This window comes from Rutidosis leptorrhynchoides, chromosome 2 (assembly GCF_046630445.1).
Source record: "Rutidosis leptorrhynchoides isolate AG116_Rl617_1_P2 chromosome 2, CSIRO_AGI_Rlap_v1, whole genome shotgun sequence".
Lineage (NCBI taxonomy): Eukaryota > Viridiplantae > Streptophyta > Magnoliopsida > Asterales > Asteraceae > Rutidosis > Rutidosis leptorrhynchoides.
In genome coordinates this window covers 69,551,800-69,565,254 of record NC_092334.1, presented here as the reverse complement: position 1 = coordinate 69,565,254, position 13,455 = coordinate 69,551,800, and the positions used below count along the sequence as shown (strand labels likewise).

At 31.6% G+C, this 13,455-nt stretch overlaps 1 pseudogene; it reads left to right on the top strand.

The window, feature by feature from the left end:
• LOC139887960 (uncharacterized) overlaps positions 1-13,345 on the top strand; it is a 51,200-nt pseudogene extending 37,855 nt beyond the window's left edge.
• The last annotated feature ends 110 nt before the right edge of the window (positions 13,346-13,455 follow it).

Below are 13,455 nucleotides of genomic sequence, written 5' to 3'. Positions count from 1 at the left end.
ATAACAGCATCTGTACATTATATATATAAGGGAACATATCAATATAAACATTAAAATTTAATATTAAATAATATTTATAAAATGATGAAACTAATAATAATAACAATAGAAATAATAATGATATTAATTTCATAATAATACTAGTAAAAATAAAGATGATATTTTTAGTAATCAAGTTGATAATAATACTTTTAATAATTATAATAGTAATTATAATTTTACTATTAATAATGATACTAATAATGATAATCAAAATATTGTAAATAACAATATTTATAATAATAACATTTATGATAATAATAGTAAATTGTATCTTCATAACAATACTTAAAATAATGATTTTAATAAATATTAATACTAGTTATATTAATATTTATAATAATACTAATGATAATAATATATTAATAATAATCATAATAATATAGATAATAATAACGACATTAACAATGACAACCATAATATTAATAGATATTATAATTTTAATGTATCAATTTTCAATATTATACTAATATTAATAACACTGATATTAATATTAATATTGAATGTAACAATATAATAATATCTATAATTAAACTTGTACATACATTTAATATTACAATATATTAATTTTGTAATATCTAATAACTATATCTTATATTATATAAATACATCTATTAAATGTTTAACATTTACAAATTTTATATATGTTTCAACATAATAATATTTAATAGAATCATTTATATATATTTTTAACTTTATATATTCATAATAATATTATACATACATATATATATATATATATATATATATATATATATATATATATATATATATATATATATATATATATATATCCATATTAATAATAACTTAATTATTAATTTATAATTTTAAATTTCAAATTGATTAAAGGTATTTTACTAATTCAAAATATTATATATATATATATATATATAATTTATTTTGTACTTACATATGTATTTACATATTTATTTACAAACAACAGTACATGAATCGTCAAGCACAGTCAACGGTCAAATGAATACATAAACACAGTTCACAGTTTTTGAGACTTCAACGTTACAGACTTTGCTTATCGTGTCGAATTTCATTTAAAGATTAAGTTTAAATTTGGTCGGAAATTCCCGGGTCATCACACATGTATTCTCTGTCCCAAAAATATAAAGGGTAAAAAGGCAAATGAAACTCACCATACTGTATTTCGTAGTAAAAATACATATGACGTCATTGAACAAGTGCAATGTTAGCCTTGGATTCACAAACCTATATTAATTATATATATTTATATATTGGTCAATATTTGTATAGCAATTTAGGTCAGGTCATAGTGTAATCCTATCCTATAGCTCGAGTCTGACTCTACAGTATAGTAACATGTTATATTACTCATGCTCAATTAAGATTCTAGTAAAAAGTGACGTGTGAAACAACGTAACACAAATGGTTTCATAATCATAAAATAGTATTTTAGGTTTTTTTTTATAGAGAAAATCAACACAAAAAGTTAACTGAAAAGTTAACGGGAAAAGTCAAAGTTCAAAGTCAAAAGTCAAAGGTTAAAGTCAAAAGTCAAAGGTCAAAGTAAAAATGAGGTCGCATGTAAATATACAATAACTTATACAAAAATGATTTTCGGTCAAACATGACTAAACGGGCCACTTCAGCGATTTTTAGAAAAATTATCGGAGCTCCGATTGATAAACGGCCAAAGATAAAAGTTACACATTAACAAAAAGATTAAGCATAAATATTACAGAAGTAAACTAAACCTAGACAACACGTAGTTGCCAACGCCTTTTCGGCGTTTCAAAGTTAATTTTTTCAGCTTTAATAAATTTACAAAAGTGACCGAGTAGCCTACTTTGGAGATTTTTAGAAAATTCCTCGAAACTCGGATTGACAAACGGTTAAAGCCTGCAAATTCTCGTTACCACAAAGATATAACATGATTTTTGGCAAAAGTAAACACATATCAGGCCGACCATGACAACTGATACAAAACTGACATTTTTAAATAAAAAAAAAAGTTTCAGCTCTTTTTAGAATTTTAAAATGTGACCAAACCGTCAACTTTGACGATTTTTAGAAAAATCATCGAGACTCGAATTGACAAACGGCCAGAGTCGTTTGTTAGACCTTACAGTAAAGAATTCAGTGGTATTTTTTTTATATATGAAACAACGCAGATCAGCGAGAATTTCAGTTCCCGTTTCGACATTTCATCAAAATTTGCAAAACTTCTTTTGTCCATAACTTGACAACCGTTCAACGAAACGAGACGTGCTTTATATGAAAATTCATCTACTCGACGAGTAGAATCCAAATAACTACTTTTTATAACCCAGAAAATTAGTTCACTAATTATCATCAGCAATTTTAATTACGAAATTAATTATGCAATTTGTTTATTTCATAACTTTCTAACCGTTACTTGGATTCAAGTGATTCTTAAACCAAAATTCAACTATTTTTCGCTAGCTTTCCAACGACATGCATATATTATACCTTATCTCAATCGTATATGTAACTAATTCAGGAATCAACATCACCTATCTAATGGCAATATCAAAAGTACAAGCATGCATAATCCTATATACTCGAGCACTAGTCAGGGTTACACTATTAGTATATAAAAATTAAATTATGAGTACTCACGTATCAATATTGAGATTCAATATTGCAGGAAAGGTACGTAGGCACAACGGAGACGATAAACACTAGATTGACCTCACGAGCATACCCATGAACCATACCCATCACCTCCATAGCTATAACCCATAATTTCCTTAGCCCTATCCTACTCGCAAAATTTGTCTTGAAATGACCCGCTCATGACCTCGTCGTAATATTTTATGTATAATAATAATACCACTAATAATAATATTAATAATAATGTTAATCTTAATAATAATAATAATATATATTATAATAATAATAATATTAATTAATAATAAATATTATGGAGTGTGTATGCACTCCTAATTGTATGTGTGTCAAAAAAAAAAAACTTCACTTGATCTCATATATATATAAGAATTATAATATTATAATAATAATATAATAATATAATATATTAATATAATAAATAAATAAAACAAAAAGAAAACGTGTAGATTTGAATTCTTATCCATGCCGACATCATATTTTGATTTAATATATTAATTATAAATTATTATTTAATCTATACAATTAATTATATATTATATTATATTTACGTTCATGGTAAAAATGTAATTTTTGTTCAAATGACTCGTACGTTGTCACTAGACTCATGTACCACTTTCGGTTTTTCGAGCGCACTTTCGTACGTTTAGAAAACTAGCCTTTTACGTTACGCGACGTGTACCCTTAATAATAATTTGACTTATTCATCAATAATTTACCTTATAGAAAATGTAACTTATAAAATTTGAGCGTTGTGGTCATTTGCTTCTATAAATCAGTGACTCGTTGTTTATCAAAATATATTATTTTAAATCAGGACGTTTTATGACTTAGTTATATATTTATATTTTCATTTCGAAATATAAATTTGAACTATTTACTTGATATAGTCTTTCAAAACTAATGTCATTCAAAACTTATATTTTTAAAAATCGTTTAAATATTAAAAATTACTATTTCGTAACATTTGTATTTTTAAAGTTTTAAAATGATATAGTTCATTTATCTAAAAACATTCATAAAACGTTTTAATAACCAAATTATTTTATATTCAAAAATCATTTTATTACTAAGGTTATAATAGTAGAAGTTGTTTATGTCATAAGACGTTTTTAATAATAAAAGTCTATTATATCGAAAAGGCGTTTTCGTTTAAGAAAGTACAATCATATATGAATCATATCAGGTTTCAGGGTTTTAAATTTCCATTTTTAATCATGACTCGTAGGATTAAGTTTAAAGGAAAAATCAAACGTATGGAATCATCTTAATGTAAAATGTCGATCTATTTAACTTGTCAATATCTATTTCCTAATTTACCTATATTCCCTAATTTCACTTTCACAATACATAATATGAAGGTTAATTAATTTATCTTATCAAAAGTCACGAGGTAATTATTGTAAGGCATGTATTGGAACTTAATAGGAATTTCCACCAATCTGACTAGCTTCTCGATACTTGACACTTTTGTTCTTACTTGTAAATCACTTTACCATTTTTCGAATACCGTTAAAAAGGAAAGTTTCCTAAATCAAAGTGGACCTCCTAATAGGGACTCGTAGCCATAATTCAATGTATCTAATAATTTAATCATTTGATATTATCTTTTAATTTCGTCAATAAACACATTGAAACAAATACGTTTATGTAAAGTATTATATGTTTAATACTTTGTTAATGTTTTCAAGTTATAATATATACATATATAATCATATCCATTCCTATAATGGTTCGTGAATCTTTGGAATTTGGTCGTGGTTAAATGAATGTATGAACATAGTTTAAAATTTTTGAGATTCAACTTACAAACTTTTCTTATCGTGTCGGAAATATATAAAGATTAAAGTTTAAATTTGGTCGGAAATTTCCGGGTTGTCAGAAAGTATATGGCTGAGGATGCGTCTTGCAAGAAGTTTCTTGTTAGCAATTTCAACAATTACAAGATTGTTGATACTAGGCCCATCATGGAACAATTCCATGAGATCCTTAGGATCTTAGGGCAATTTACCCAACATAACATAAGTATGGATGAAACTTTCTCGGTTTCATCCATCATTGATAAATTGCCATCTTCATGGCAAGATTTCAAACACACACTCAAACACAAAAAGGAAGATATGAATTTGAATGAGTTGGGTAGTCACTTGAGAATTGAGGAATCAATTCGGGCACAAGATAGTGGCAAGGGGAAGGGTAAAGGAGTGGGATCTTCTTCAATTAACATGATTGAAGATAAATCCCATGGAAACAAATACAACAAGAAATCAAACAACAAGAAACGAAAGTTTGATGGCAACAAGAATGCGTCCAATAAGAAGGACAAGAAGTCTTGTTGGAGATGTGGCAAACCCGGTCATTATAAGCGGGATTGCAAAGTAAAGATGCAAGAAGGAGGAAGCACATCGGGTGCGGGCCAAGGATCAAAGGATCCTACTCCTAATCAAGGTCAAATTTCTGACTTTGTGACTATTCTAATTAAGAACTATGTTTCACATATTTCTGATGCATTCTATGTACAGGATGATACAATTGGATGGTGGGTAGATTCGGGTACAACTTGCCATGCTTGCAAGGACCGTGAATGGTTCAAGACTTTTGTACCGGAAAAGGATGTTTTGCACATGCGCAATGAATCTATTGCTAGTGTTGTTGGTTATGGAAATGTTGTATTGGAGTTTAGCTCCGGAAAAACTATTACTCTTTATAATGTATTGTATGTACCTAACTTACATAAGAATCTTATATCTAGTCCCATGTTGAATAAATGTGGGTATAAACAAGTGTTTGAAAGTGACAAATATATATTGTCTAAGTGTGGTGTGTTTGTTGGTTTTGGGTATTATAATAATGAAATGTTCATGCTTAATCTCAAAAATGTTCATAGGGCCATTAATTCTACTTGCATGATTAGTTCTAGTACTTGTGATTCCGGTTTATGGCATGCTCGTTTATGTCATGTACATTACAAAAGAATGTATGAAATGTCTAAGGATGACTTAATACCAAGTTTTGATAAACATTTAGATAAATGTAAAACTTGTATGCTAACAAAGATCACTAGGTATTGCTATGTGTATCTTTTGCATTCTAAAGATGAAGCTTTAGACAAATTTAAAATCTATAAAACTGAAGTAGAATTGCAACTTGATTGTTCAATTAAAACATTGCGTACCGACCGAGGTGGCGAGTATTATGACCCGGAATATTTCCAATCGATAGGAGTGATTCACCAAACCACGGCTCCTTATACGCCACAACAAAATGGCATAGCCGAAAGGAAGAATAGGACACTTACAGAGATGGTTAACTCCATGTTGTCTTATTCCGGTTTGAGTGAGGGATTTTGGGGGAAAGCCATGTTAACGGCTTGTTACATTTTGAATAGGGTTCCCAATAAGAATGGGAAGAAGACTCCATATGAACATTGGTTTAACAAACGTCCAAACTTGCATTACTTACGAGTTTGGGGATGTAGGGCAGTCGTGAGACTTCCGAAACCCAAAAGTAAAACATTGGGTAAAAAGGGTATTGATTGCATTTTTAATGGATATGCCGAGGATTCCAAGGCGTATAGATTCTTTGTCATTGAGCCAAATGATGCTATTTCGGTTAATACCGTGTGATGTTAAAGCTAAGGGGTATAAAATACTATTAAATTTTACAAGAAAATACTATTAAATATGCTACAATTTTACACAAGTTTTAATTATTTATTTACAAATGGGATATACCTAAACCTTGCTACAACACTATAGGCAGTGTACCTAATCGTAGAGTAGTGTAGTTTTTAGTAAGTTCAGTTCGTTCCACAGGGAGCTGGCTTATTTCACACTATATTTTAAACAATTATATTCGTACAAAATATATTATATTAATAATATATAAAAGGGGGTTTTACCGTTTAATGACCGGTTTGTCGATTTTATATTTTAAGCGAAGCGTAAAGTAAATGACTATATTTAACTAACAATATAAAATAAATAACAATAATTAAAATGACAATAAATAAAAGTACGAGGAAATATGAAATAAAATATATTATGCTTATTTAAACTTCCGTAATCATGATGTTTGACGTGTTGATTTTTATTTTATTCCCATGGGTTAATTGTTCTTTGTCCTGGATTATTTAATATGCCCGTCTGGTTTTTGTCCATAACAGTCCATCAGTCATAAATATAATGTGCGAGTGTCCTCGTCAAATTATCCTTATATCCGAAGTCAAATATTCCAACTAATTGGGGACTTAAACTGTAACAAGGTTTTAATACTTTGTTTAATAATTACACCAGGATATCGACTGCGTGTAATCCAAGGTTTAATACTTTGTTAACAATTACGCCAAGTGTCCTTGTACATAATTTCACCCCTGTTTTAATAATTCCATAGACTATTAATCCATTCCCGTGTCCGGTTAAATGAACGATTATTCGTACATATAAATATCCCGCCCATCGTGTCCGATCGAGTGTATATGGTTATTTATAGGGACGTTCAATTGTAAATCTTTATATTAAAATTAACAAACTATCATTTAGTTAAACAAATATAAAGCCCATTAATAGCCCATAGTCTAATTTCCACAAGTGTCGTTCTTTTGTCCAAACCCCAATTATGGTACAAAGCCCAATTACCCAATTTTAGATATTTTTAGCCCAACATCATGATTACTTTGGTTCAAATAAGCATAATAACAACTTAGTTACGAGACATTAATTTAAAAAGGGAGAACATAACTTACATTGATTATTTAACGCGTAGTGTTACACGGACAGAGTTCCGGCTTAAAAACCCGTAAATAACCGTTACATAACCCAAACTAACTAATATAAAACTACCCTATACTATATATATATATATATATATATATATATATATATATATATATATATATATATATATATATATATATATATATCATATATATATTTATTTATTATTTATTACAGAGTATTATTATTATTTTTTATGTGTTTAAAACTCGGCAGAAAACGTTGATATTTATAGGACATTTCTGAAATTTCAAACTCCGCGAGTTGCGGCACTTTTACCCTTCAAACTTCACGAGTCGCGGAGTTTGAATTTCCAGCTCACATGATTTTGGATCTTTGCTTGTCGACGTTATTAAATAATAATATAATATATAAATAATTTTAAGAATTATTTAAATATTATATTTTATTTATGTGCATAGTTGACTTGTAATTTTTGCACCATTGCGTCGCGCGTTGAGAGTAGACTCATGTCCCGGTTTCGGATTTTTGAACGCCCTTGCGTATTATTTTATATCGTGTACTTTGCGTTTTGTAACTTGTACTCTTGTCATTTTGAGACGTTTCTCATCAATAAATTGAACCACTTGGATTGTATCTTGTACATTTGAGCTTTTTGGACGTTTTTGTCTTTGAATCTTCATTTTTGCCTCTTGTCTTCACACTTATTTATTTAAACGAATATTACATAAAAATAGAACAATTGCAACTAAAAGCTTTACATATTGGAAGGATATTGCTGCTAAATATATGTTCATTTGGAGCACTATCACCGTGATTGAATCTAGAGATGCAATATTTGATGAATCTAGGTTCTCATCTGTACCTAAACCAAAGGATATGACACCTATTGCAAGTACCTCCTATGGTGCTCAATTGGAAGAAATTCCAAATGCGACTCATGAGCCATGTAGAGGGAGTAGGAAAAGAACTCCTAAATCATATGGTGAGGATTTTCAACTATTCTTGGTTGAAGGAACTAGAGATAGTGATGTATCTTAACTTCATTATTGTTATAATATTGAGGAGGATCCGAGGACATATGATGAGGCCATGAGGTCTCGTGATGTTGCCTTTTGGAAAGAGGCAATTCGTGACGAGATAGACTCTATCATGGAAAATAATAAATGGGTTCTAGTTGATTTGCCTCCCGGTTGTAAACCTTTGGGCAACAAGTGGATCTTCAAAAGGAAGATGAAAGTTGATGGTTCGGTTGACAAGTTTAAAGCACGTTTGGTCATACAAGGTTTTAGGCAAAAGGAGGGTATTGACTATTTTGATACCTATGATCCGGTTGCGCGTATCACCACCATTAGATTGTTGATTTCGCTTGCGTCGATTCATAATCTTGTTATTCACCAAATGGATGTAAAAACCGCTTTTCTTAACAGTGATTTGGAGGAGGAGGTGTACATGAGACAACCGGAAGGATTTGTCATGCCGGGACAAGAGACGAAGGTGTGCAAGTTGATTAAGTCCTTGTATGGACTTAAGCAAGCACCAAAGAAATGGCATCAAAAGTTTTATGATGTCATTTTTTCTCATGGCTTTATGATCAACCAATCGAATAAGTGTGTGTATAGCAAATTTGATCACAAGGGAAATGGTGTGATCATTTGCTTGTATGTGGATGACATGTTGATCTTTGGCACTAACCAAGATCAAGTTGATAAGACCAAACAATTTTTGTCATCTAAGTTTTCGATGAAGGATATGGGGGTTGCGGATGTGATTCTTGGGATAAGGATCATTCGTGGTGACAATGGTATCACGATAACTCAATCTCATTATATTGAGAAGATTTTCAAGAAGTTCAATCTTGAGGATACCTCCCCGGTGAGCACTCCCATTGATCCTACTCTTAAGCTCTTACCCAATATGGGTTCGGCTGTGTATCAACTTAAATACTCGAGTGCTATAGGGTGTCTAATGTATTTAATGACTTGCACTAGATCGGATATTGCCTATGCGGTGGGTAAATTGAGTAGATTTACTAGTAACCCGGGTTCTCACCATTGGCAAGCTGTGAATAGAGTATTTAAGTACTTGAAGCAAACCGAGAACTTTGGTATCACATATACCGGTTTCCCTTCTATTCTAGAAGGTTATTCGGATGCAAGTTGGATAACCAATATGGAAGATCATTCTTCTACTACTGGTTGGATATTCCTACTTGGTGGAGGGGCAATTTCATGGGCTTCCAAGAAGCAAACATGTATTACAAATTCGACAACGGAGTCGGAATTTGTTGCATTGGCTGCGGCTGGTAATGAAGTTGAGTGGTTAAGGAATTTGGTATATGAAATTCCTTTGTGGACAAAGCCCATTCCTCCTATTGGTATGCATTGTGATAGTGCTTCAAAGGTGGCTAAAGCTTATAGTCACATGTATAATGGTAAGTCTAGACACTTGGGTGTTAAACATTCCATGGTTCGTGAATTAATCACGAATGGAGTGATCTCCATTGATTTTGTTAGATCGGAACAAAATCTAGCAGATCACTTGACCAAGGGACTAGCCAGGGACTCGGTGCACAAGTCGGCTATTGGTGTGGGATTGAAGTCCATCTAAATCTTTTAAAGTGGGATACCTAATTCCCTTCTAGTACAACGCTAGGAGCTGAATTCAATGAGGAAAGCCTATTTTGAGAAGATTGGAACACATGTTTTTCATATAATCCCAAAGGTATGTGTTCGGACCTACAAGATAAAGTGAGATTGAAGTTTATGACTTCTTAATAGTTCTCTTGAAAAATTGCATTGTAGGAGCAAGATTGAAGAGGGCTACCTAAGTGAACATGAAGTTGAGCCTCTTCAAGAAAGCTTTGGACTTAGTTTTCTATATGTTCATGATTGGATTGGGACACATGGCTCCTAATAGTGTCAAGTTTGTATTGTTAGAGATTATGGAACTAGTGTGTATATTATCGACAGGTTTTCAAATGAATTGATGGGTTCAAACTATTAGAGCACCCTGATTTTTGAATTCTTGCACGTGTAATATACTATGTGTAAATTCAATCCATGTGACATTTACACTTATGCATTAGTTTCTAATTGTTGGTATTTCAATAATCAAGGATCATACTAAATTGGGGGGGGGGGGGATTTGTTGGTGATTTTAGCATGATCCAACATTCATTTTAGGATTGGATTACTATGTTGAAAGTGTTTTCGAACCATTGATACGTTACACGAATTCGGAGAGTGTGGAGTACACGTTCGTAAAACGTGAGATGGTTTGAGGTTTCCTTTAGACTTGGAAATAATGTTTGGAACTTAAAGAATGCGAATTGGACTTGAAAGAATGCGAAACGGGACTTGAAAGGCTAAACACACTTGAAAAAGAGCTTAAACAAAATTTTTAGTGTGTAGTAGCTTTAGTCGCGGTGCGGCTCCTGGGCCCGCGGCGCGGCTTAAGGAATGATTTTCATGTTGAGACTTTTGCAATTTTGGGAGTGTTTTCCTTTGTTAGCCCGCGGCGCGGCTTAACACTGGCACGCTGAAAAGGTGTCTTTTCAACCCAAAAGGCACATTCGAACTCCAAACGTTTTGAGGTTGTTCCAGGGCATTTTACCTGCGTTTTTTCATGTTTTTAGACCATTTTAAGTCTAAATACATGAATGTAAACTTCCAAGACACTAATGGGTATGAATCAAAGGTTGTGACTTTTCAAGAAACCTTTTGACTCATTATAAATACACCCTTTGTGTATTTGAGAAAGGTTTCAGAAATTTAACCTTTTACACACACTTTCAACTTAAACAATTAGAAGATAAATCTCTGCAATTGTTTGATTGTTTTCTTTTAGCCAAGACAACAATCTAGTCTTTGTCTTATCCCAATCGAAACTTCGTGTAACCCTTGGCTAATTGGGTCGAAATATTCGATTAGGAAAGTGTTCACACGATTCAAATATCAATCCAGAGTTGGTTCCATTTCAGGCACGAAGATTACTTACAATCTAAGTTCATAACAGTAATTCACGCCTTTGTATAGTAGAGTATCATCGGGCTGATGGATCGAATCATTAAATTTCATGTAATATGTTACAAGATAGTTGCATTCTCTATAGGCTCTTCGACTTGTTGAAGTATGCATATGTTACACACCATGCTTCATATTTTTTCTCTAATTATTTTGCAGCTATTATTCATATGCAGGTTATATGGATTTCCCGATATTTTCATTTCCCGCGAGGTAACCTTAAGTGTTTCCATCTATGCCTTTGGGTTTTTGATTTCTCATTTTTTATATTGTAAATGTAAAATGGAAGCATATGAAAAGTATCATTGATGGTTAGTTACTTATCTATATGTTTTTCCCTCATTTAGAATAGTATTTCTTCAAATGGGTACATTTTGCAGAGATTATTGGTTTGATTGGCATGAATAATCAAGTGCTAGCACATATTTTGATTATAGGAGCTTGCTCCCAGCAATCTTTAAATATATTGTATGATTTGTTATATATTGCAGACATTTGGATGGACCCCGCCACAAGCAAAAGTACATATGGTTCCAGATTATTTTAGCCAGTCAGAGGTGAATTCATATATTATCTCTTTGACTATTTCCTTGTGCTGTTATAGAAAGCTTCTGTTGCTTAAGTATTTAGATCTGAACAATTAATAGTTGTTTTTTCGTTTCTTTGTAGTGGGATTTGATTATTGAGGTCCTTGGTCCCAATGCACGACATCTTTTTGAGATATATGCACTTAAACAGAGCAATTGTTACCAAGCATAAGTATTGTATAACTATATGCAAATTCTGCATAAACATTTGAACACTCTTTTTATATACATATGTATATGTAATATGTATTTCTCTATGTAGGCTCATGAATGATAAAGAAAGTACATTCGAGGACATCATAGATGCCTATCTGGCATATTTGCAAGTAAGATTCAGACCATATTTGATCTATTAGAAACCATGTGCAAATTGTTAATGATCATCCATCAAGTTAAGAATTTAAAGTTGTGTTTGACCCATTTGTTGAAATCTCTGTTTATAAGTAACTGTTGTGAATCCTGCCATGGATAGAGCAATTTTACTATTGCAAAAGTTTGCATATGACGCTCAAAAGGGAAAAATTCCAAAAGATAAACTAAGATTTGGGGCTCCATGGAGGCATCCGCCAAAGAAGGATGACCCGTTACAGCGTTCAGAATGGGCTAAGCTTCAACTTATGGATTTTATTCTGTTTAGTCAATGCAGAGTTCAGGGTAATTTATCTTCTTTTCCTTAACTATTTCGCTGATTGTAGTCTTGAAATATTTGACGATCCTTCTGTAAATGCAATGATCGAGGTAACCTTTTATTCTTTGCAAAGTTGGTCCTATCATTTATGTTGGTGTGTGCTACTCACTTGTGTTGTCTACATGGATTCATGTCAAATGTCACAATTGGTTCACTATATTATCTTAAAGTATATGTTAATATTAAACAAACATAATGTCCATTTTTCTACCTCTTCTTATTTTTTTGAATATACAGGTTGGTTTACTTTATGTCCAACGAGATCCATCCTTTTTTCGCCCAATATCTCGGGCTATTCAGAGATGTATTGTGAGATGGTAAAAAAATGCATATTTATCTTGAGTTAACTTTCAATGCAGCAAAAAGTTACCATAAGCTGGCAATCCTTTTTTTTACTGCAGGCTTGTCCAGGAGAGAATTCAAATGAACCTAAAAAATTCCTTACTTTTCGAGTGGCACCGAGTTGTAAGGGGACGCAGTTATCGACATCTCATGTTACAAGTAGGCAATAAATAGAATTCATATATGCTTACAAAAGCTTCATCGTTGAATGTAAGAGATCATCTTACCCTTTGAAGTTTTACAGTATAATATACTAAGTTGTATTCTTTAATATAGCAAGTAGCGTTTGATACAAATTATTAACACTAATATGCTGTTTGCAGCTTTTGTGTATTCAAATCTGCCTGGTGATAGGACATAAAATGTAACATATAAAACTGCCCGTCCTTCCGAATCAAGACTATACTTGTATT